The sequence below is a fragment of the Rattus rattus genome, chromosome 1, assembly GCF_011064425.1.
Source record: "Rattus rattus isolate New Zealand chromosome 1, Rrattus_CSIRO_v1, whole genome shotgun sequence".
In the NCBI taxonomy this organism is placed as follows: Eukaryota; Metazoa; Chordata; class Mammalia; order Rodentia; family Muridae; genus Rattus; species Rattus rattus.
In genome coordinates this window covers 141880525-141905777 of record NC_046154.1, presented here as the reverse complement: position 1 = coordinate 141905777, position 25253 = coordinate 141880525, and the positions used below count along the sequence as shown (strand labels likewise).

At 37.5% G+C, this 25253-nt stretch overlaps 1 protein-coding gene across 1 annotated transcript in view; it reads right to left on the bottom strand.

Annotated features, from left to right (window-relative positions):
* Positions 1 to 16402, bottom strand: part of St18 (ST18 C2H2C-type zinc finger transcription factor) — a 112330-nt gene extending 95928 nt beyond the window's left edge. Inside the window, exons 1-2 of the mRNA XM_032906474.1 lie at positions 16324 to 16402; positions 1401 to 1443 (exon numbers count right to left, since the gene is read on the bottom strand). The gene's annotated coding sequence lies outside the window, so the exon portion shown is untranslated. The remainder of the gene's footprint in view (positions 1 to 1400; positions 1444 to 16323) is intronic.
* Between the last annotated feature and the right edge of the window lie 8851 nt (positions 16403 to 25253).

Below are 25253 nucleotides of genomic sequence, written 5' to 3'. Positions count from 1 at the left end.
CTAAAGAAAATAAGAAAATGTTCTCAAAGACCCCTGAAAGGATGCCAGTGGTCAAACTGGTTTGGTCAATGGGTTAAAGCTACATTTTTATGCAGCTGCAAAAGGGTTAAAGACAGTAGATGGTTAAACTAACTAGCTGAAATTAAATGTCTTGAATTTGCTGATTTTATTTGTAACTTTCCAAAAAACTTTAGGATAAGAACTGCAAAATCTGCCTGCAGTCATGATTGACAGCATCCCCAAAAATCTTGTATTGAAAGAGAATGTTGATGGTCCAGCAATTCTGACAATGAGGTTCTGCCTTGCCTTCTACTTGCTCATGGCTGTCTGCTTTTACTTGGGCTTGGGTAGGTCCATGGAAGGAGTGATGTATCACCTAGGAACAATTTTAAGGCTATGGTATGTGCTCAGTACATTACTACTGAAGTAAGCCCAAAATAATCATTTTCAGATTCTTGAGAATATTCTTCTTACCCTAGCCCATGTTCACTCAGGCTCACTGAAGGGGCCAACAAAACATGTGTTCCTTTGTTTTTCAGTGACATAATTACAATATTTATAGAAATATGACACGGTGCATTTTTGAAGTGTTACAAAATAGAAGATAAAGTCACTGTGTATCAATAATTATCACTTATATTCCCAAATAAATAATCCTACAGTATCAATTTTGGCCTCCGAAGAATTTGTTTCATTTAGAACTAGAAGAGTCTTCCTAGGATTTACATTACTAGCTGTAGAATGTATTCTGCCCATTGGTTGGCTCACTCTATTACTTTTCTCTTATTTTTTTAACAAATATTAATAAGCTTAATAGCTTTAAAGAAAGACCTATTATTATTCTATAGTTGTGGAGGCCCCAGGGTCTTTTTATGGTCTTATCAGTGTGAAACCAAGTCATGCTACACTGTAAGGGATAATCAATTTCCTCAGCAACCTGGCTTGATAGAGCTCAGTTCCTTATTCTCGACAACATGGAGCTACAAGATGACAATGAGGGTCATTCCTGGAGGTTGATACTTTCCTTAACTATGCCTCCTTTGTCTTCAAAGCTGGCAATGTGGTTTGATTGAACATTATCCAACTCTAGCTCTCTGAATAATTCTACTACTCTTTCCTTTCTTCCCATCTCAAAGTTTCAGGTACTAATTGGGAGGGAGGCAACTGTCCTGTAAGCCACAATTCCTAGTCACTTACATGAATTCTTAATATTTTAGTACTAGTACAGCTCATTATCATACGTGTGATGCCACAAATCTTGGTACCAATATTAATAAATAACAATATCTCTATTGGTTTTCTAAAATCAACTTTCTTAACTTATCATATATTTTGGAAGGGCACTGAAATTGGAGAGGCATTTTGGAGGGGAAGTCTTATTTTAAATAGGCATCACTTACCTTTTCTAGCAGCTACTGAATTTGAACAGAAGAGATGTCATGGCTACAAAGGGGGCATCATCAGAGAAAACATGGAAAGGAGAAAAGAGAAAAGTTAGTTAAATAGCAATTATCTACCATTTGTTTATTGCATAAAAAACCCTTTATAGCAGTGGTTCTTAACCTGTGAGTCTTGAATCTTTTGGCAAACCTCTATCTCCAAAACAATTAACATTACGAATTAAATAACAGTAGCAAAATTACAGTTATGAGGTAGTAATGAAAATGATTTTATGATGGGGGTCACCATAACATGGGAAACTGTATTAAAAGGATGCAGCATTAGGAAGGTTGAGAACCCCTGCTTTAGAGTAACATGAAAACTGTGTATCAGAATAAGAGTCTAGGTAGAATCACATATGATAACTAGATACATTATGTTAAAGACTGTCCTATAACAACAGAAACAGGTGCCCACTATTAAGAGAAAACATTGCGTCTATTTGAGACCTTTGTACATAAGTACTTTTGAGAACCTTTTCTAGGAGCACACCTGAGAGGGGAAAGGAATTACCAACGATAGTCTTTAAAAAAAGAATCAGTGGTTTAACACTAATTTCTAATCAGATCCTACAGAAAGGAACAGCCCGCATGGCAGCTGTACTTTTCCCAGGGTTAATTACCTTTCACTGCTCTCTACTAATGAGTCAGCTGTTCCTGCCACCACACACTACCCTGGTTCATCTGGAGCTGGGGCTGTGGACAAACACAGGAGTGACAGACCTATTTACATATGGGGGTGTTGTAAAGATTTCAAAAGGTTTTTTTTTTAAATCCCTTACTGCTCATATGTTTCCATGATAAAATTATTTTTGACAAATAAGGTTTTATTTGATCAGCGACTTTTCTGCCTGGAAACAGGGTTCATCCCTGATTGATATATAAGAGTAAAAGCCTTGGAAGGAGGTGAAGTTCATCGCTTTCCTCAAAGGCGTGTCACTTGTTCTTTAGTACCCCAGTATGGCAAAACTCCCACTGCAATGTGAGACAAATAACCCCTGATCTGTACAGCTTCCTTCACTTTTCAAGAGATTTCTCTACAACAGTTATGTTACTGAAAATTAAATTCAAAGGTAGAAGAGAGATTAAGAGGGAAGGATGCCCAGTATAGTTTTGAGACTGCAAAGCAAATTTAAAAAATTAAGAGACTTCAAAATTACGTCTGTGTCAAGAACATTGCTGGATACTTTATCATCGCTAGACAGAACACACACAGTACGCACGCATATACATATGTAAGTCTAGGTATACATATACCTACAGCCTATAGATGGTTTACTACCTATATTACAGGTCTTCTATTCAAACAACTGTTCTCTTTCCATCATATCATATTGACACAGTGAGCCCTTATATAATTTGAACAGTTTAGTGAAAAAGTTTTGATTCTCTTTTGCCCTTTTAATCCAGAGGTAGCTGAGGGGCTAGCCAAACAGTAAAGTAGCATGGAGCTCTAGTTAAACATACTCAATTGCCTCTGAATAAAATATCCTCTTCTGATGGAAACTCCCAGTCTCTACCTCCCTAAACTCTTAGACTTTTGCACACACAGAGATCATGGACAGATTTTACTAATAGGCAGGGTCTCGTGTCTGACCCTAAAGTCTGGCTTGACATCATACAGTACTCACAAAGTACCAAGTGCTCCTTGTTAGTCCACAGGCTACACTGACAGCAAAGTAATGAAGCAGTGGTTTTTTTTTAATAAACAATTTTTTTACTTATTCACTTTATATCCTACTCACTGTCCCCCACTCTTTCTTCCCTCCCCTTCTCTTCTGAGTGAGTGGGAGCCACCTGGCTATCTCCCCACTCTGGCACTTCAAGTCTCTGGAAGGCCAGGCACTTCCTCCCCCATGGAGGGTAGATAAGGCAGTCCAGCTAGAAGAGCATATCCCATATACAGGAACTCCACAGGAAGACTAACAGAGTCAACTAATCTGGACCTGTGGGGCTTTCAGATACTGAACCACCAACCAAAGAGCATACACAGACTGGACCTAGGCCTCCCCACAGACAGCTGTTCAGTTAGGTCTTCACGTGGATCCCAAACAACTGGAGCAGGCAGGAGCCGTACTTAATCATTAGCCTGCATCAGAATTACGCAGAGGTTAATTCAGGCCAGAGGACTGATTCCAGTTACAGAGGGAGACCGGACCTGAGCGTCTACATGTCTAACATCTTGGATGTTGATAATGTTCGTCATCGGAGACTGCACTTTGTGAACCACTGCTTTAACTACTCATTATTAAAGATACCAAAAAGTCCCCAAACTCAAAGGCTAACAAATGCCCACATGGATCAGACAAGCATGTCCTCTTTATTTCAGAGCCATTTGTTTGCTCTAGCACTAAAACATCACGATAGAAAGGAATAGATAAATACTGAATGTTCTGTCCCAACACTGAAGCACATCCTGAAAAACACTTTATAAATTACTGAACTTGCTCTTACCTTCAGATGAAGCCATTCAGACCAAGAAAGACATAGTAATTATGTGCTTCATTACAGGTGTGATTACCAAATATAAGCACACAAATTACAAATAGAAGATTTTGCACAATATTTAAATTTTCAAAAGGCAAATAAAATATGTGAATAAATTAATTACGAATTATAAAATAAAGAGAAATTAAAATGTCAAGCAATGATACAAATTGAGACATTCAGTATTAGCAAATTCTAGTAAATCCTCCTAACTGGAACAGTATATTTCTGATACACACTCACATGAGAAGTGTTCTGTATTGATTACTGCTGCTTTGAAGGACACATTATACTAGAGACTTCTTGGAGGATGAAAAAACTTGTTTTTAATAAAAAAAATATTTGATTTCCCTTCATGTAGGCAGCACACTGTCAGAGTCCTGACTATGGCATTCTGCAACACTGTTAGAAAGAGGGAAGTAATAAGATACATTAGAGTGAAATATCTTCCTGGTATGTTTTATTAAGGAAGTGGAGAGTGGCTCTCAAAATAGTAGACCATGACTAAAGCCACAGCAAAAGCAGGAAAGATTTTCCTGGATGTGAACTTATATACCAGCACTTCAAGAAGCTCAGAGAATAGGGCTCTATGTGTGCAGGTTCAGTAAACACATGATAAGGATTTAAAGGTACTTTAAGGTACTTTCTGTGGTACTGTTGTCCCACAGAAAGAACAGAGAATGTCAATATAACTATGAGAACAATAACATCACGGATAAGGAATTCACTTAATATCTGTGTAACTAATGTTCTGGGTACAGAATTGCATTACCTAGGTAAGCCATTGACTTCTAAATCAAAATCTTCTTCCAGCACCTATTCTGTAGAAGAGAAACCAGTCAGAGCTCAAGTCCTCTGCAAAGGGCATGCTTCTAGGCTCTGCTACCACTGTGTTAAGGAAGATAAACCTGTCATGCAAATCAGAGACAACCTAGTAAGGTCTTTGAGATACAGGTATAGATTTACTTATTCATGACTTAGAAATCACCCTGACTGGTTTGATTGAAAAAAAAACTAGGTCCCAAAATACAAATGTAAAGTTTGAGAGAAAACACAATGGACAGATTGTTGGCTATGTTATCTTTTTCTGAAAAGGAGGTGCAAGAATAAAATTCTTTAAACCTATAGAAATCCTGACCTTAAAATATAATTAATGTATTGTTTCTTTATAGCTCTAAATTTTTTTAAGGCAGATAAACAATGTCATGGGCTGAGAGTGCAAAGCAATACTAACTGACAGCCCTCCTTATATAGATTTTAAGAGTTATAATGAATCTCACTACACAAATGTGGTCATTTGAACCTCCAGGTTTGCTGCTTCGTATGATGGCTCATAGGTTAGTCCAGCTCATTTCATGCTGGTTCTGTCATTTATACAGTCTACAATCTCATCATCAACCAATAGACTTTTGCCAAATCAGCATTGTTAGTGCTGGTAGACACTGATGAAGGTGGCCTTTATCATTTCCTAAAAGAATTGTTTATTTTATTACGTATTGATAAATGAGAGTTATACACATTATATGTATAAAGTTTAATTACTGAGTCAACTAATTAACATATCTATACCACTTCAAATATTTATCAGTTATTCATCTACTCTAACCAAGATATTGGACCTTTGGCCATCTCCCCTTCTATCCCATCTCCAACATAACCAATACTCAGGTGTCTGACTCTACGTCTTTAATTCTTCTTGGTTTTCTATCACATGAAAGTTCTGCAAACAAGTACACAGAAGTAAAATGCCTCGAAACTACAGACTCCCTGCTCATAAAGAACTAATCTATCTGATTCATTTACTAAGTTGGCAAGAATGCTCATAAAAATAACACCTCTAGGTAGCTATAAAGGCTCCCTTTCATCTACTTACCTCTTCTTTTTCCCCTTCCTACTCATAGCTCTGTGTCCCTGTGAGAAATCTCACCTGCCCTATCCCAGCCCCACCTGCTCCTTTTAGACTAGAATCTCCTGTGAGCAAGGATGAGCAACTCCACTTCTTCTCCAAGAGCAAGTATTCAGCCAGAGTGATGTCATTTGAGTGAGGACCAATCTATCAAATTAATAAGATAAGGGGACTGCAGGATAATGTCACTACCTCTGTATTATGTATTTTAAAAAATAATATATTAAATCAACAAACTAAGTATTTACAAATGAAACAACCTTCCACAGCATGCAGCAAAGGTGGTGAGCATAAAGGTATCCATTCAGACTAGATAACATAATCAGTAATCTCATAGTTAAACTTGATTATCTTGTCTATTGATACTATACTTACAAAGGAAAGAGAATCTTTTTAGTTTTGGTTTATTTTGTTTTTGAGATATCTCACTGTTTAGTCCAGGTTGTCCTGGAACACACTATAGTCTAGACTGGCTTCAAACTCATAAGCATTTTTCTGTCTTGAACTCTTGAGCGTCGGGATGATAGATAATGAGCCACTATACCTAAGTGGGAAAGAATATCACGCACAGTTTATTAATAAACAGATACCTACTTACAAATAAGCAAAAGCAGGGCCTTGTTAATGACTTGATAGATTAAATGCTTGCCATGAATGTATGAGGACTTGAGTTTAGATCCCCATGCACTTATGTGAAAGGTGGGTTCAGTCACATGTACCTGTCATCCTAGACTTGTAGAAGTAGAGACAAGAAAATCTTGTAGGCTTGCTTGCTGGTCATACTAACCAAAATAGGTTCAGTAAGAGGCATTGTCTCAAAATAAACCAAAAACAAAAAACAAAGCAGAAAGTAACAGAGGAAGACATCCAATCTCATGCTCTGGGCTTAATATGTTCATGCATGGATGAGTGTTCCCCTCCACACATGTGCACATGTGCATCACTCTCTTAATATGTTCATGCATGGATGAGTGTTCCCCTCCACACATGTGCACACGTGCATCACTCTCTTAATATGTTCATGCATGGATGAGTGTTCCCCTCCACACATGTGCACACGTGCATCACTCTCTCACGCACAAAGATGAGAATAAAACTATAAAAAGTATGCATAACACTACTATACTGTTCATTGCACAAAACTAGTAGCTTGGACACATAGGGGAGAAAGCAGTAGCATTAAAGGACTGTCATATTAAATTGGAAGAGGGGCTACATGTTTGAATGCTTCAGAAAACTAAACTGGGTACTTCTAGAGAAACAAGGTGTGAAATAAAAGGATAGTAGAAATGACAACTGTTTTTACCCGAGCATACAAATGGATTTACTTCAGAACATTGACACTAAGTGAGATAATGGTAGCTTCCAGTCTTATACATGAACGATATCTCAGACACTGGACCAGATTCTTCGGGAATTGACACTGTTCAGTTTATGGTGAATCAACTCACTATATTGTAAAAGTTCTTATAGAGAACTTTCCTGGTGTTACCATTCTTCATTCTGGATTTTACTGGCTAAGAAGCAGTTGAAACCTATCACCTACATGCCTTTTATCAAATCCCAGACCCAGGACAGGGTTACTCCTGGAATGTGAACTTTTATGGTTCAATGAGAACAGTTATAGCTTAGGTGGGACATAGAAAAGCAATAGTAAATAGGACACTGGAACTGAAGTAGGAGTCACAAAAGCAGTATGCTGCAGAAGATTTGAAAAGTGAGCTGGGGGTTGCTTCACAGTGACTGGATACTATGAACCCCGGCTTGGGGCAGCAGAGTTAGACTGAGGGTATTTTTTGCCTACAACAGCAGTCTGACATGAGATCCGAATCTGGCACATGTACTCTGTAGTCCCTGAAACACTCTTAAATCTTTCATGTTTACTGTGGGATAATAACATACACTTGTTCTAGACCGGTGAATACTACATGAGCTATACGGACATAAAACCATGATGCACTGTAGACACAGTGGACTCCAGGACCATGGAGGACAGTTCCTGAGTAGAGTCCACAGGTGTGTGCTCCACGTTACAACAGTGTTGATAGGAGGCCTTACATCTTTGGAGATGTTCTTCAAGAGAACAGGAGACAGACTAGGGACACCAAAGAGAAAAGAAAAGGAGGAAGGATATAAAAGTAAAAGAGGACATAAATGGGAGTGATCAAAGTACATTACTATGCCTGTGCAGAAATGTCAGAATGAAACTTCTTACTTTATAAACTAACAATCTAAACAGAAAAGAATATGAGCATGGCAAGGAAATTCATTAAGACACATTTTAAAATATTTACTGATTGCTGTTATTTTGTCTTAGAGCTTAATATAAATGCATTGTGCATATTTACTCTACCTACGCGATAATATCAATCAGAAATTAGTCATTATTTTAACCACCAAAGTGAAACTGCAGCACAGAAAACCTACAAATTTGACTAGTCAGTCAGTATCTCAGAATTCCTGGGCCTGGCCTCTTGCTCTAAGGTCCATGCTCTCCACTCTGACAGTCTTTAAGTATCATGAGATGGACGATAGAGATGCCGGAATAAAAAGCACTGGAACAATGTTCCCACTGAGGGGTAATATCCAAAGCCAGAGTAAGTGAACGCACAGCCCAGATTAAAGTAAGTAATACATGCTATAGAAAAATAATGTTAGAGGGTAGGAGGAGCTGCTTAAATCAAGGAATGAAATCAACCTTGTTGATTTGAGAGAGTAAAGAGCCACATGTGTCAATGGTGGGGAGATGGCTCAGTCAGTAAAATGTTTGCTCTTCAAGCACATGATCCTGAAATCAAACTTGAGAATTCATGTTTAAAGACAGACAGACAGACAGACAGACAGACAGGCAGGCAGACAAGCGGACAGGCAGGCAGGGTATGGCAGAGTGTTTGTTATCCCAATGCTGGTGAAGTTGAAGCAGGCAGAGAATCTGTACTAGCCTACATGTTGAGCACCAGGTCTGTAAGAGATCATGTTTCAAGAGTAAGGTTGATGGTAGCCGAGGAATGGCACCCAAGTGTTCACCTGGACCCACAGGTGTACACACACATGGTCAAACACGCTCTCTGTGCTGCCATGCACATGCACACACAGAAACACACACAGAGTGAGAGAGACAGACAGACAAAGCCAGAAAGAGATGACAGAGAGTGAGATCCATGTGTCAGTGTATAAACATCTACAGTCTGTGTATTTATAATATACTGTAAATAATTACAACCCAATAACAAAATTAGTCCAATTAAAATTTGTCAAAGGAGGGCAAGAAAGAGTAGAAATATGAATAATCAAGGAAAAGTGTGTGCTTAGAAATGTTAAGATGTACAATTAAGATGTAATAGTTATAATCAAAAAATGTTTGAAAATGCATTTAAAATTTTTAAGTGGAGAAAAGAATTGTACAAACATTTCCCCCAAAATAACATACATGTGACACAATAGCACACAGAATGACACTCAGCATCATTAGCCGCAGAGAAAATACAACTTGAAAACGAAAAAGAGATGTCACTTTATACCCATGTGGAAAAAAATCAAATAGAAAGTAAGAAGTACTGGTAAGGATGTGAAAAAGTTCATACATTGCTGGTAAGAATGTAGTAGTCCAAGCGTACCTAGTATTCCCTCAACTAGGCAAGCAGAGTAATCTCCGATTCTGCAACACAACTATGAGCTACATACATGAAAATAAAACTACATATCGACAAATTATACTGGAGTGATCTTAGAAGCATAATTCACAATAGCCAACATGTAGACACAATTCAAGACGCTATCAATTAATGAATGAAATAAGGAAGTAGTATATTTAATCACTGGCATAATTTTATTTGCCAATAAAAGTAAGTAAATACTGATATGTGTTGAAATCAATAAAAGCCTTGAAAATATTGGTAAGAATTGGTGAATGAAATACGTCAGTCATGAAACCCACAAATGGTGTGATCAGTTACAAGAAATGTTCAGGAGAAACATCTCGACAGACGTACAGAGTAGACTCCTGCCTGTGTGGAATTGGAAGCAGAGGTTTGGAAGGATGCTAAGTAAGAAGGACAGAAGACTTTCAGGAAAAATAAAAATGTTCTAAAATGATCATTGATGACAGATGTGCAACTTAGCACAAATTAAAGGCTACCTAAGTCACTATAAAGGAGTAAAGTGCATAATATATGAATCAGATCCCATCTGTTTATCTGTTTAAAGCCATGCACACTATTTAAAAAGTTTGCATTCTTAAAAAAACACAACAAGATGTTGTCAAACTGATTTACACACAGGTTTGGATAAGGGAAGCCAGCTTGTAGGCAAGACATAAGCAGGGCACAAGGAGACAGATTGGAGGGGATGTTAACCACGAAGAGAAAACTAGCAAAGCTTTTGCCTATGGTACCAAACAAAAGTATGAGGTGAAATGTCTTGAAGAAGAGTCAAATGTCTGCTGCCTGCTAGGATCTAGGTCCTCTCTGGTCACTTCCATCCATAGATGAACTCTGGAAAGAAGCCTGTCTCATTATTTTCCTACCCCTTCCTGCAGATGGCAACAGCTGAAGGAACATTATCCACTTTCCTTAACCCACCTAACTACGTCCATCTATTATGATAGCTTACCTTCCAGAGGACATTGAAAAGTTCTTCTAGGTCTCTTCGTCTCTCTTATTAGGTAGATGCCTTAATTTTAATCTCATTCTATAAATGTAGTAAGCAATAAAAGCTGGCATGCTAAAGGAATTCACAGCTGAATCATAGTGGGTCATGCATTTCATACTGGATCGACAAATTGTGCGGGCAGCTTTGCCTTGGTTAAGGGTGAATGGTGCTACTCATTCTTGTACTTACTACAAATCTCCACGAAAATGTGCCGCCTTCTGCCTGGATGTAGAGGAAGAGGCCTTTTTCTTCTGTGTAAGAGTGGGTTCTCCAAGATATTTCCTTGCATTTGTGTCCTGCCTCCTCCCTCCATGTATCCTGTCTTTCAAATTCTTATCATTCTGCTGAATTTCCACATATACTCCTTTCTCCTGTCTATATTGCTGTCTCTGCTCCCTAGAGTCAAACTACTGAAATATCATAAAACTTTGTTTTCTTCCCCAACTTTTCCTAAACATGAACATGTGGCTTCCATTGATGTTGCTTTGGTTGTTGCCACCAGTGATCTTCTCTCTGACAGAGCTAACTGGGTTTTCAGTCATTTTCTGAGTAGTCAACATTATTATCCAGCTGACAAAATCATGTCTATATTTTTCCTCCTAATATCCCAGTTTTTCTGTGGCCTTCTTTAAGTTCTTCCCTTGGTAAGCCCACTTTCTCCATCTTTCTATTCATAGCTGGTCCTCCAGTTTCAGTCTGGACTCTTTTCTCATTGTCAATATTCTCCTTAATGATCCCATTCAAATGTCCATTCCCATCCTGGATCTCACTTTTCACCTTAACCTACTCACCATCAGCACCAGTTGTCTGAAACTCAATAATCCTCAAAGAGGCCAACATTGATCCATCTGAATACTTTTCATATCCTGTCTTGATTCATCATTCACATGGTTGTCCAAGGCTGTCATTTCTACTTGGGATCTAATCTCCAGTTTCTAGATGCTAGGTTTGTAGTATACATTGACCTCTACCTGTAGTACTCACTTAGTAATATTTTCTAGTTCTTAACTCCTGGACTTGTTGTGCCTTCCACATTAGTCCTACTATAGTCTACTTCCTGTGACTCCTCACCTACTGCTCTCACTGCTTAACAAGTTAGTGGCACACGGCAGATTCTCAATGAGTCTGTTGAACGATTCAATGTTGCTGCAGTGCTGTCTCTACAAGATCTTCCATGAAGCCCTCTCTAAGCAAGAGCATGGCCTCTGCTCAGAGCCATCTGTTTGGGCTGCAGCTTCGTCTTTTGAAGGCTGGGTAGAACGGGCTAGTCTTGGGTCCTTCATTTTGTCTCTCCCATATTGTATTGAGTCCTTCATTTTAAGGCTGAGAGTTTGAGAACTGCACCTGGCCACAGCCTGTTTTAACAAACCTACTTTGATGTGAGTACTGATCTGTTTGTACTACTTTGTCCTGTGCTGACTCATGTGTGCTCAGAGCCATGTACCCAGGCTTCTGTTCCTTTTCTACACTTCAGAAACCTAGACACACAAATATTTCATAGCTAATCAATTATATATAAAATCCAAGCAACCTTTTACCTTGATATTTACACTGTCACATCTCTCTCTGGGCATTATTACTCAAACAAATTGCTTAAAATCTTATCCAGTTGAAATGATATATTTTAACTCTGGGTCACTTGATGGGCATTGATCTAAGAAGATATACAATACTGAAATTGGAACGATTCATTCTGAAATTATTTCTTAACAAGCATTTCAGCCATTCTTAGTAATGTTCTGAGTTTCTCTTTTAGTCAATAAGAAGATCAAATAGTTTTAAAGCTAGTTTATTATCTAAGGGATTTGGTTAAACCTTATTAATTGCCTTTTTATTCTTTTTTCCCCTCCCCCACTTTTTATTCTTATAATTTTCTCATGACATTCATAAAAGATTAAAAAGCACCTTCAGGTTAATTCAGTAATGATTTAAGGAAAGTATATGATTATTTTAACAGTTACCAGCTCATTGAGATTAGTATAAAAGCAAAGCCTGTGATGTGTCTAAGAGTGCTGTAGCCTGCAGTATATATAGGGTTTCACGCATTTATTTAGAGCAGTGGAACTTTCTTTCAAGTGAGGCCAATAGAAAACACTTGGAAGCAGAGAACATACTCATTTGTATGTCTCTTCAAAGGGTCATGACTCCTGACCTCAGCCGGGTTCTGCCCTTCCAGCCATGCATGGAATCGTGACAGTGCTTGGCCCATCATCAGTGCAGCTTCTGACCTCCAGCAAGGCGAGAAGAACTGACTCTGTGCTATTGGCTGGTGACACGTATGGTAGTTGTGAAAATTTATTGATATAAAATACTTTGCTTGGTAGTTAGACTTATGTCAGCATGATATTACTACTATCAATATGTAAGAGTTGTATTTAATTATCAGATGCTTCTGACTATTTGTGTTTTCCATCACAGAGCTGAGATTTTTCAGTGTGAAACCCAATGTTTAAGTCTTAATCTACTGTTTAGGTTGGACCTAGACTCCATGTGGTTCGTAAACAGACTATTTCTGCTATCGGGGTTAATTAGCATGGTAAATATCTATCTGAAAGGTATCATGAGTACTTATGTTGTCTTTAACTTATTTTTCAAATTCATGTTTTAATTACAAAAATTTCAAAGTTACAGAATTTGTGAGACCAAAGGAACTTCAGAGGTCACCTTTAAAGTGACAGATGTTGATGATAAGGAAAAAAAAGTGTCAGGTCATTCAATGTCTTAATGATATTTAACTATAATTGAACCTATATGTACCTGGGGCCCAGAATCATCTGCTGACACTGGCTTTGTCCTGATACTCTGCTTCAGAGACCATGGTACATGGGGAAAGATTAAGAGACATGATTATTCTGAATAATAAATAAAACCATCCATTAAAGAACTTAAAACAGAAGTTGGCTTAAAGCAAGCATCTGGCAGATGGGACAGTTATTCTTATTACGTGTAGTCAAGTTGAACACTTCACTACCACCATGAAAAACTTGACCTGTGCAACGTTATTATTAAAGAATTCTCTGAATGATTTCATGTGGTATGGAGAGAGAGAGAGAGAGAGAGAAAGAGAGAGAGAGAGAGAGAGAGAGAGAGAGAGAGAGAGAGAGGAAAAGAAAGACTGAGAAACATACTGGGTGTGTATGTGCATGCTTCTGCTATCTGATGAAGCCAAATTCTGGACTCCAGTGGCTTCTCCAAGTTCCCTAAAGCTGGCCAGCATTCTGTTCAGATCTGTCTGTATATAGAGTCAGATCATTGGGGTATTAAGGCTGATAAAGTCAGATTATGAGAGAAATATTCCCATAGAAGTAAGGGATTCAGGCATGGACACTCCCCAAGCTCTGAATGTTTATAGTTGCAGAAAGGGGTCACATAAGACTCGAGCTGTGGGAAATCTGACCGGCGCACAATTTCATACCAAAACAACATAGTCAAAATACTTGGGAATTTGGTCTTTCAACCAAAGGGCTGCCATCAAAATGTGTAAGCTATCTTGCAACCCAAAATCTTAATCTGTAAGGTTATTTAACTGACTATTTAGAGAAAAATAAAAAACAAACACTCCACAGTTTAGAAAGACTAGGTGAAATATACTGAATTAATCTGTTAAGATCAACATAAGAAGTGTCTGGAAGGATTGTTGGCATGTTCTTTTGGGTTAGGCTTGAAACCTGCCTTTTGGGAGGGTTATGACAGGGAGCTTTAATCCCTGAGAAAAAATTCCAAAATTCATCATAGAAACTAGCATCATGAAGTCAGAAAAAAGGAGGGTGGGTGCGAATAACTTCCCCTACCATTGATAAGAGCCACCATAGCATCTCCATCCCCATTCTTGCATTTCCCCAGGTCTGACATTCTGCAGATGACCGCCCTTATTTGTCCCTACATGTTTTCCAAAATATAAAAGTGAAATAGAGTCCCAAGGGCACTGTACTTGAAAGGTTATGAGAGTTAGAGAATTTTAACCATGCCTGCCAAATCAGCAGATGGCTTGTGATTATAATTATATGCATCAATAAAACGAATAATCTTTACAAAATTTGAATTTCTGCTAAAGGAAGGGATTTAGTAAGCAGATGCAACAGAATGCATTTCCTTAACCCTTTTGGGAGACACTGGTATCTTTCACCCACACAAAAGCACCAAGGGCTCTGTGTGCTGCAGGTCCTGTGCTCAAATTCGTGTCCCCTTTCTGGGGCAGTCTCATCGTAAGCCTCAGTCTCTTCCTGATTTGATTTTCTTCAGGGCATATTTCATCCTCACCTCTTTTTCACCCCTCAGAATAGAAATATTAAGACTAATTCTCCACAACTGTTTGATATTTGGAGGAGGAAAATGTAAAATAGGTAAATACTTTCATTCTAATTCATACCAAATCTACCACAGAAACAAGCAGGGTGTCTTTCCAACTGATGGTCGTTTACAAATCAGCTTTTTAAAAGCACAATTCTTCTTTCGCCGTTTTCATATTCTCTTTAATTTATATTCTAGGGAGGAAAATGCTGTTTATTCCTTTTAAGCAATTAACCATTTCACTTTTTGTGTGGTTCTGCCTCATGGTGTAGGCAATGGAAGCTAAGTTTGCTCAGGCCAGGCATTAGTTCACTCACACAGATACTAAGCATGTATGTGACACATTAGGGAAAAAGGTAGGTTTCCAAACCAGCATTTAGCCATGCTTTCTACATGAAGAAAACGTTTTAACTTAGGAAATTAAATTAAATTCTGTAAGTTTATATGCATCAATAAAACAAATAATCTTTACAAAATTTGAATTTCTGCTAAAGGAAGGGATTTAGTAAGCAGATGCAACAAAATGCATTTCCTTAACCCTTTTGGGAGACACTGGTATCTTTCACCCTCTTAAAGAGGGTCTAGAAAATATGAGACAAAATTAATATTTTGTGTTTATCAAATTGTAGTGTCTATGTTCTTTATGGAATTGCCAAACTGCGGACCCTCATTAGACTAGTATCAATGGATACTTCTCATCAGCAAACTAGAAGTATATTAAAGAGGTTTTAGCAAACATAGGCATATATATATAGCAATTCTGTATTTATCCATTATCAATCAAATAAACTAAAATACCCCAGTTTGAAAAGCTACTCTATTATTATATTTAATTATGTATAATAACTTAAGTATATAACTAAAAAATTTAAGACATTACTTTTTATAGTATTTTTTGTGAATTAACAATATTCTCTCATAGACACAGGATTAATGAAATCAGAAAATTTTCCAGAGGCACAGGATATTTGGAATTGGAAAAAATTCCTCAGCAACAATATTCTCCCCAAAATAGAAACTTTATTTTTTATTAAAAACTCATTGATTTATTGCAACATTTGACAAAACAATATTCAAATATTGTAATGCAATCTAGTATCTCTTACAAGTTACTAGCAGGGAATTTTATCTGTTACTATAAAATACTCAACAGTAAGTGAGTTCAAGTATCATATAGATACAAAGTAGAATAAAGTCCTTTTCAATAATTATAGCATGAAGAAAGAAAATGTATGCTTAATTTAAGGGTTAAATGAAAAGAAAGCTAAAAACTAAATAAATTCCAATGGCACAAGAAATTAAACTTATTGATAAAAAATTAAGAGTAAAATTAAACTATTATCTTTAGAGTTAAGAAACTTAGCTATAATTATTTAAATTTGTGATATTTTACTATGTATTTAAATATCAGTAAATATTTTTTACAGGAAGTTCACATTGAAATACAATTTAGAATTTTAATATGCTCTTTTGAAAGTTACTAAACAACTGTATAAAAAGTCAATGTGGCCGCATACAGTTGACATACACATAGCAGTCTAAACACGTTACCTTAAATTGGTATGAGCACCCAGCCACATACAATGGAATTGACACAGTCCTTCAAAGACTCTCACAGAACTGGGGCCTCTGAAAGTGAAGAGAGGATAAGGTTCTATACTGTGGGAGTGAAAAACATTGACTGTGATGTGTCTTAGTGTGGCATTATTTGCTTTGTGAGCCTCAAGCACAAATTCAAAACTGTAAGCATGATCCACAGGGGCACAACACACCTCATCCTGTTTAGTTTGCACATCACATTTATTTTCTACTACTGTACTGCACATCACTCAACCGGCAAGGAAGACCTTAACACCATTGGATCCTTCTCAATCACCTTTATTGTAGGACACCTCATTGATAGTAATGGGACCCCGAGAACAAAGGCAGTTGCCTATATACAAAACAGACTGTGGCTGTAAATTTGTCCACTGGGGATTGGTGGAGTATGAAATAACCTATTTAGCATGAATATCACCCTGGCCTTGTAGATGCTGGGGGCATGCCAACACATGCGCTGTAGGTGTTTACCACAAACGACCACCGGATGTTGGCGCCATCTTTAGCCGCTCCCTACACTGATCCCCATTAAACAGACCAAGAGACTGAGGTTTAAAAAGATAAAACACAGCCAGCAGCACACACTGAAGACCCAGGGTTCAAATCCACGATTCTCTGACGTGACCATGTATAACAGCTGCCCTTTATTTAGGAAATGTTGGTTCTCTTTCTTAGTGGATTTCTGGTTGTAATAAAGACTCTACACTGCTTAGAGAATATGCTAAAATCTTTTGACCAAACAATTTTAAGCCTCATTTATTAACTAGTTAGTTGAAGTAAAAAGTTTCTTAAAACAAAGTTCCTTTTTCTCAGTACAAATCAAACTCTTCAAATTTCTTTAAAGAAAGGAATCATCCAACACAATAGTAGTTCCTAGAACACACACACACACACACACACACACACACACACACACACCCCAAATACAATACTGGTAGAAATAAGTTCATATAAACTAACAGTAATGACCTATGCCCTATGCCCTCTGTTTTTAATTAGAACACAGTCCTAATTTGCTTTGAATAATAAAAATTACATTTCTGTTAAGTAAATCTATTTAGTCTTATCTGCAGAGAAGCAACTTAGAGACTTTAGTTGAGTTTTGATGCTTTGCTGCACCAGTGAGGGTGGGGTTGGAAATAGTTATGTTAACCAAAGGACTGTATGCTTTCTGAAACGTACACTCTTGTATCAACAGGACAAGCATTAGCAACTATGGAAAGAGAAATTATGACGCAGGTGATTCGGATGAAGAATGTTCAGAGAAAATATGAAGTCCTCGCACTGCCTGTGAGAGCAAACTATTTGCATAACTCTGCCCCAAAGTAAAATTTCTAGGAAGCGAGTGTGGCCATTTTCAGATGGCTTTTCATTTTCTGTGATTCCACTCACATAAAAGGCATGTTAAAGGGATGACATTTATGATTTTTCGAGTTAGCTAAATCAAAGCACATATTTCACCTGAAATCAATAAGATAACATTAATTCTTGTCATAAAATTTCCTTCCTTCAATTTCTAGCTACTTCGAAAACAGAGAGAATTGCAGTATGTAATATGTTCTATGCACAGACATGTATTAGTCTTAAATGATACAAATAAAATGAAAGCTGAGGACACATTTGTAACAGGAAAAGTTCTTCGAGACAAAAATAAAAAGAAGCATGTAACCTCTGATCTCTCAGACTCTTTTATGAACCTATGAATCTCTCATGATTATTAATGATTATTAATAATCAAACCATCTTTATATCCCTATACAAATAACAAATTTTCAGTGCAAGGACTGTAAGTTAGCAAACGGATTTCTACATGATGTCGCTTTAATTCATGAGCAGATGAGTATGAGATGCCATTCTAATATTAAATGCAGTGCCTTTAAAAATCGAATGATATCATGAATACATCTGTTTACAAATACAACACTATGCTAACAATACTTTTAAAATGTTTTCTATGAGATCAACAAGAGTTGATCATGCCATTGGCAACCTACTCAGCTGACAGTTCTTAGAATAAAATATTTAATTTACCTGAATGTCTTGTAACAAAATTATCCTCTCTTGAACTAAACATCCTCAGAATATCAACATCTAAGCCAGACAGACATTTCAGAAAGGCAAATCAGACTTTCTGGCAACTCTCTGCTGCCATATTTCTCTAAAAGGATCCTGCAATGTTACACTTCAATACTGCAAATGCATTTTTTTTCTGAAAGAAAGAAGCCAGGGCTACTTGATTGTCAGATAGCTTTGATTTTTTTTTCCCTTCCAACTAGAGCAAGCAAATGACTACCGTTCCCATCCAATACCACATACTACAGTAATTTTTAATTCAAGATTTGCGAAAATGGAAATATCTGGGCAAAAGAGGAGCTTTTATTTTTTTGGTTTACTGTGTTTGATTGATTGACTCATTTCTAAGACACTGACTATCCCATACGTGATATTAAATACACATTAAGGGTTGGGAATTTTTTATCTCATTAAGAATGAACTTGGCGGTTTCCTTTATGCTTTACGAGCAGGAGGTCAAACTAAAATTAAAGTTGCCTCCTCCATTTGAAAGTTTTGAAACACACACACACACCTCTTCTCCAACAAATACCCACCTCTCACATTTATGTTCACTTGCCATTTGGGCTGCACTGCACTTGAGATTCAAAACTTTGTGAGACAGCAAAACAATACAACAATAACAACACAATCAGAACCTGGCCGCACTGAGGCAGATTTCTAGAAGTAACAGCAAAAATCCCTTCCATCTGGACCCACTTGTCCAGAAACGGACTTTTCGCCCCTCGTTAGGACGAGAGATTTGTCCACTTTCTCCCTAGGGGTTAATTGCCAGGCTGATTCACTGCCCTCCTAGCTTTCTTTGTTCTGCCTCCTCACGACATCAGGAAGCAGTGATGAGGAATAAAGCAGGGTGGGCTAGTTAGTCCAGCGTTTGTGCTGCTGGTAAAAGGGACACTCTGTGATACCTAGTGAGCTGTTTTTTTTTTTTTTTTTGTAGGTTTTGTAGTCATTTACTTAACGCATCAATCTTTGGCTAGCTGCCAGGGTACAATGGCTGATGCATTTTCTATGTACATACCTACACAGTGACCCTCCTCAAGGTTGCCGAAGGTCTTCATTTAATCAGTCAAATGTTGAATATATTTGCAGTAAATCACTAAAAAAATAAAAAGTATGGGGACTACCGGTATCTCACAGACTTAATATTTACCCGGTGCTTATTCAAAGGTAATAAAATGTATGCAGGTTATTTAGGCAAAATGAAAGATCAGGTGGGATAAGCAAATTGTCTATTTTGCACTGATGACCTTTAATTTTATGAAACTTTCAGAATCAAAGGTATTTTCTCTAATGAGGAACCCAGAGTTGAAATTAATTTTTTGTCTTAGCTTTAACTACATTAAGCACAACAGCAAAAACAGCAACAACAACAACAAATAAAACAGCAACAACAACAACAACAACAAATCAATTCCTGCAGATTTTTTCTTGCTCACAGCTGACTCCTGCCCAGTCAGACTTTCTTGCCCAAACAGCCTCAGAACTGGCAAAAGTTATGATCCTGCCCCCCCTTTCGCTTCCAAGGTAAAAACCCTTTTAACTCCTATGAAAAATGAAATGCTGAGAGCCCTCTGAATGACGACAGCTGTCCATAAGTATCAGGGAGAGCTCCATTGTCCATGTGTCCCTTGGTAAAATGACTACTTTACGGCAGAGGCTGTGCAGCTTGGGCTGAAGAGTGTGGGGAGAAGGGGAGGAGGTCACTGAGATTTCGTTAATTAATTTAATTTGGGAAAGGACATTCTTTATCTCCCTGAAACAGACTGGCAGCAAATCTGGGCCCCTTACAGAACTATCTCCTTTGCCTGTGCTCTATTTATTCTTTATCCTTGCTTCACTAAATTGCTAGGTCCCTTTTCATCTACACCACGAGGTGTTTTCCTACTATCAGTCAGCAGCTGACACTGTGGAAGAGCCTCAAAGGCAAAAAAGGAAAAAAAAAAAAAGATCAAAAACTAAAAACCAAAGCTGCTAAACAATGCAACAGCACAAGTAAATGCATAAACCCTGATTTCAACCCAGCCCAGGGTACACACAGAACCTTTATAGCAAACTCAGTATACACACCACAGTGAGCTGTGGGCCCTGTTAGAAAGCTAAGCAATTCATTCCTGAAATCATCAACCAGAAAAAACAAAAAATAGCTAATATGTACACTGGTTATTGAAACAGCCTGGTCGGGGGACACTTACCTCTATCAATGATCAACTAACTGGCAACCAGGAAATATTTACCACAGAAAAGGTGAGCTGTATCTAAGGGAAACCTGGCTCTATTAAAGTGTGTTAGCAAAGTTAAGAAAAATCTGTTCTAAGTGATTGCAGTTTAAACATAAACCACACAAACTTTCCAGTACCTGATCAGCTGATTGAATATGATTTGAGAACCAGACATCAGAACTCCATTACACTTTTATAGAATGGCACTACTGCATCCTGTATAACATATTCAATTAAATTGTATACCCATGTTTACAGGATTTTAATACTTTATGCCAAAATGATTAATGTCACAGGTAGACAGGAAAGTACTAGGTAATAACTTTCCAATCTTTTAAATCAGGCTGCTGAATATGACTGAAAGACTAGATGTTATGAGGACAAAGTGGGTGAAAAAAGGTGTGTTATTTGACCTCCAATATGTGAGCTGATACAAATTTTGAATGTAAGATATAATCTATTTATGTTAATGTTAAAATACTAAATATTTTGGACATTTCTGCAAATAGGATAGAATGCCTACCTAATATAAAATGTCATTGAAGGGAGTTTTTGGACAATATTTATGTTTAAACCTGGATGCTTAGGTACATATGGTAGGAAGAGATGCACACACGGGTCTCCCATAGACACATATGCAATATGAGATGGCTTTTTTTCCATTGCCCATACTTTCCTAGATTGAAAACTGAGACTTTTTAACTTCCCTGAGTGTTTTATAGCATTGAACAAATCCAAAAATGATTGGCTATTGTCATAAAATCAACATTGTATTGACTCAAATGATGAAGACCTTACCAAAAGGCAAAGACAAGGTAACCATTATGTACAATGACAACAGGACCACACTTCAGTGTGCTTCCACCTATATGCATTATGAGCAATGAACTCTTTACTGCTTGGATCCTTTTTTCCAAATGAATTAATGAATTAAATTTATCCTTTTCTTCACCAGCTGCTAGGCAGCAGATGGAACCATTTCTGAAGCCTTGTTGAATTCAATCCATAAAACTCATTTCCTAGGATTAGCAGTCCAAAGTTTCTTTTAATGCTTATATACCACTTGGGATTTTAAATTTCATGATGTTAAACTTTCAACTTAACTATTCTTTTTCATTTCCTATCAAACAATTATGATCTTTTGGATTTCTATAGCAGACATGAAGGTCATATAAGGATAAGAAATAATTTAAGAGCAAATAAATTGCTGTGAGTTGCATTTTGATATGTTTGTCCACACTGCTGTATGCCACAGACTGTTCTCCTGTGGCTTCCCCGGTGATGGTATAGAATTCCCATATCTGGTAGTTGTGAATTTTGCTTATTTCTACTTGAATAGTTCAAAGATGTAAACTAGAGCACTAGTTGAACGTAGGAAAGCTTTAAACTGTTTTGTCAAATTTCAGCTATACTACAAGATTTCTACATTATCTGAAAAGATGCTACATCCACTAGGTTTGGTTTCCTCTAGTAGCAATATAATCCTAACTTCAGAAATAGGGACAACAATTCCACGGATCACAGAGAAATGCATTTTTATGATTAACTTCTCAGCAGCCCAATACCTTGGACAGCTCCTCACACTACCCTTGTCTTTCCCTGTCACCTGTAGTTGAACACACACAAGGAAACACAGAACTTTGGAAATCTTCTCTCGTCGAGGATAGCAGAAGGATGGTGGTCACTGCAAAGACTGTCATTTAACCCCTAAATGAGATTGTAGACTCTTGCTAAAGGTCTCCACGTATGCACGTTATATAGGTTTCAGATGCAAACCCTATGTGCTCCAGGACACAGTGTATGCAAGTTTAAAATAGTAAAGCCTCTGATGCTCCTGCTGTAACATAAATATGACTAAGAGAAGAGAGAATTGCTCTCTAGCAACAGGTGATTTCCGCTTAATTTGCATATAAGAAATCTATATTAATTTAATATTGTAGTAAGCCAAGAAGGCCAAGCTATTAATAATTGCCACTGAGTAATTGAATATTTAGAATGAGAAAAAAGAGATCAAGGATAATCTTAGGTTACAGGATAAACTAGGATATCGTGGTTGGGAGGATATTAGCAAAGAAAAATGTTAAAAGTTAGGGAAAGTCTAATTTCAATCCTATTTTATATCTCTGATTTACATCCTGAAAAACACTTCCTCGCTGCTACGATAGAATACAGAATTATATCAAATATTTCTCCATCAAAATTTCTTCTTAGCTTGTTGAATTACAGAGAGTCAATTAATCTATACATGACGCTGTCACACAACTGACATACTTCCTAAAAGCACCACTAGACCAGAGCCGCTACATTACACACTTTGCCTATTAACTGCTGCAAAAGCTTTGAAACTGAAAAAGAAAAAGATCAGGATCACTTTCATACAGGAAACTGATTATCTCAATGTTACATTAAACAAGCATTCTTAACAGGTGTTTCATTTGACAACAAAATATGAGCTAAGTATTACCTCATCAGCATATAAAAGTTTTCTCTCGTGAATGTTTCACTGAAATCATCCTTCTGTAAAAATTTTGCGAGGATAAGGCTCTGTTCAGCTTTTTAAAACATTAAGTCTAACTTCCCAACAGTCTTCTGACATGTCCATCTATCAAAGACGAAGTATAATCATAAGGAGACTAGCTATTTATTCAATTCTCTAAATATTCAAATACAGTATTATATATGCCCAACTCATGAATTTAAATATCTATGAGCCACCAATCAGCAAACTTTTTCTCTTATAAAGCAAATTAAAAACAGGTTTCTGATTTTTCACAAAGTTAATCCACAACCCCTCCTAGATAATGGCTATTAATGCAAAATTTTAGTTAACAACTCTCAGCACTGCAAAAGATATCATCAATTCTAAATAAAGGTTTGTAAGACGTGAGATCTCACTGATAATTCTTTTGTGACTCCTCACTCATTTAGTTTTATTTACTCAGAGAAAAAGTGTACCGCCTCATATCAAGTATTTTCTGTTGCCAGTTCACGCATTTCAGAAATATATATGAACAAAAGTAGTAGCTGACACAGCTTAAGCACACCAGTATTTTATCTCTGAACTCCTCAATAACCCATTTTGGAGGAGAGTGAATTAGAAACCAAAGCAAACCGCAGGGGGAAAAAAAACCCAAAAAAAAACATACTTCAATTCTTTAGAAGCCGCACCTCCCCACCGGCCATCCACCCACCCAGTCAGAAACAAAAGTCACTATTAACAACTAAGACCTGAAACTTGCTCACTGTCTGAGCTCACAGACATCGGGTGAACAGAATGATAAAAGTTTTAAACTTTTTTAGGTTTGTTTCAAAACTATTTCTCTCCTCCCTGGTGTGCTGACAGGAGCCACTTCAGCTGTTGCCTTGAAAGGTAGTTTCCATGATAGACATCCAGTGCCTTTTGGACTGCCTTTGAGATAAGCACCTGCGTGTAGCCCTCCACGCCACACCTCCCCATTCAGACCTCTCAATATGATCCACATTTGCACATCAACAGCCCATGCTAACAATACAGATTTTTCGCCTGGGCCCAAAACTTCACTTAATTTTCATCACATGATTGTTGTGCATATGTCCTTCCAACCGCCCATATATCAGTCATCATGTAAAATAGAGATGGAATACCTCTGCAGCAGATGGTCAGGGATGATAACAATGGCTCAACAGAGGAGGACTAATGTCTCGACTTTATCGCCACGGCAACAAATAACCTAAAATATATGTAATGGAAGTGGTGCTATTAATTTTGCAGGCCTGGAGTGTTCTGATTTACAGTGAATGGGCTGAGTTAAAAAGGGGGCTGTGTCCTCCTGCCTCTAGAAGGCTATCTATAAAAGCCAGGACCTGAAATTATTTCAGTGACTACATGAGCTCATAATATTTATAATTAGGGGCCTTTGTACTTCCTGCGCTTGCTTCATTAGGCTCACGAATTAGACAGCACCAATACTGAAAGAAAAAGTGCTCAAGATACAGCAGCAGGAGAGCTTGCAGGAGCCTGTCACTATTCTCCACCAGGCTTGGTAAACACAAGCCCCAAGCTATAGGCAACAGAGGTTCCCACTTCACAAACACAGGTCAATTAAATACAAAGGCAGCCACACTTTGGGGGTGGGAGCTAGCCTCCTTGTGAGTGGCACATGAATACTTCTGGGTTCAGGCACAGAGCCTGTTTCCATGACTGGCTGTCAGGATTGGACAGAACATACACACTTCTCACGGTGCAGGCTGTGCCTTCCTATTAGGGCTCTTCCCCACAGGCATTCTTTATTCCGGACTCCAAGGAATATTCCATAGACTTCTATTCCTAACTGCATTTAAAAATGTAAAATCTCAGAAAATTAACCATTCTTCTAAAATTCACATGTCTAATTTTCTGGTTTTTAAAGGAATGACTAACCAGGACTTCAGGTCCACTGGGGCCATTTCCAAGAACACAGTGATTGGAAGGAAATGGAGAGATCAGATCATATCCTTGAAACTTTCTTTAAAAGTATTTCCTACAATTCATTTCATATGTTGACTATCAAAACCATCCTTTCTCCTTAAAGGGCTGAACCATAATCAAAAAAACTTCTTTGGAAGCCA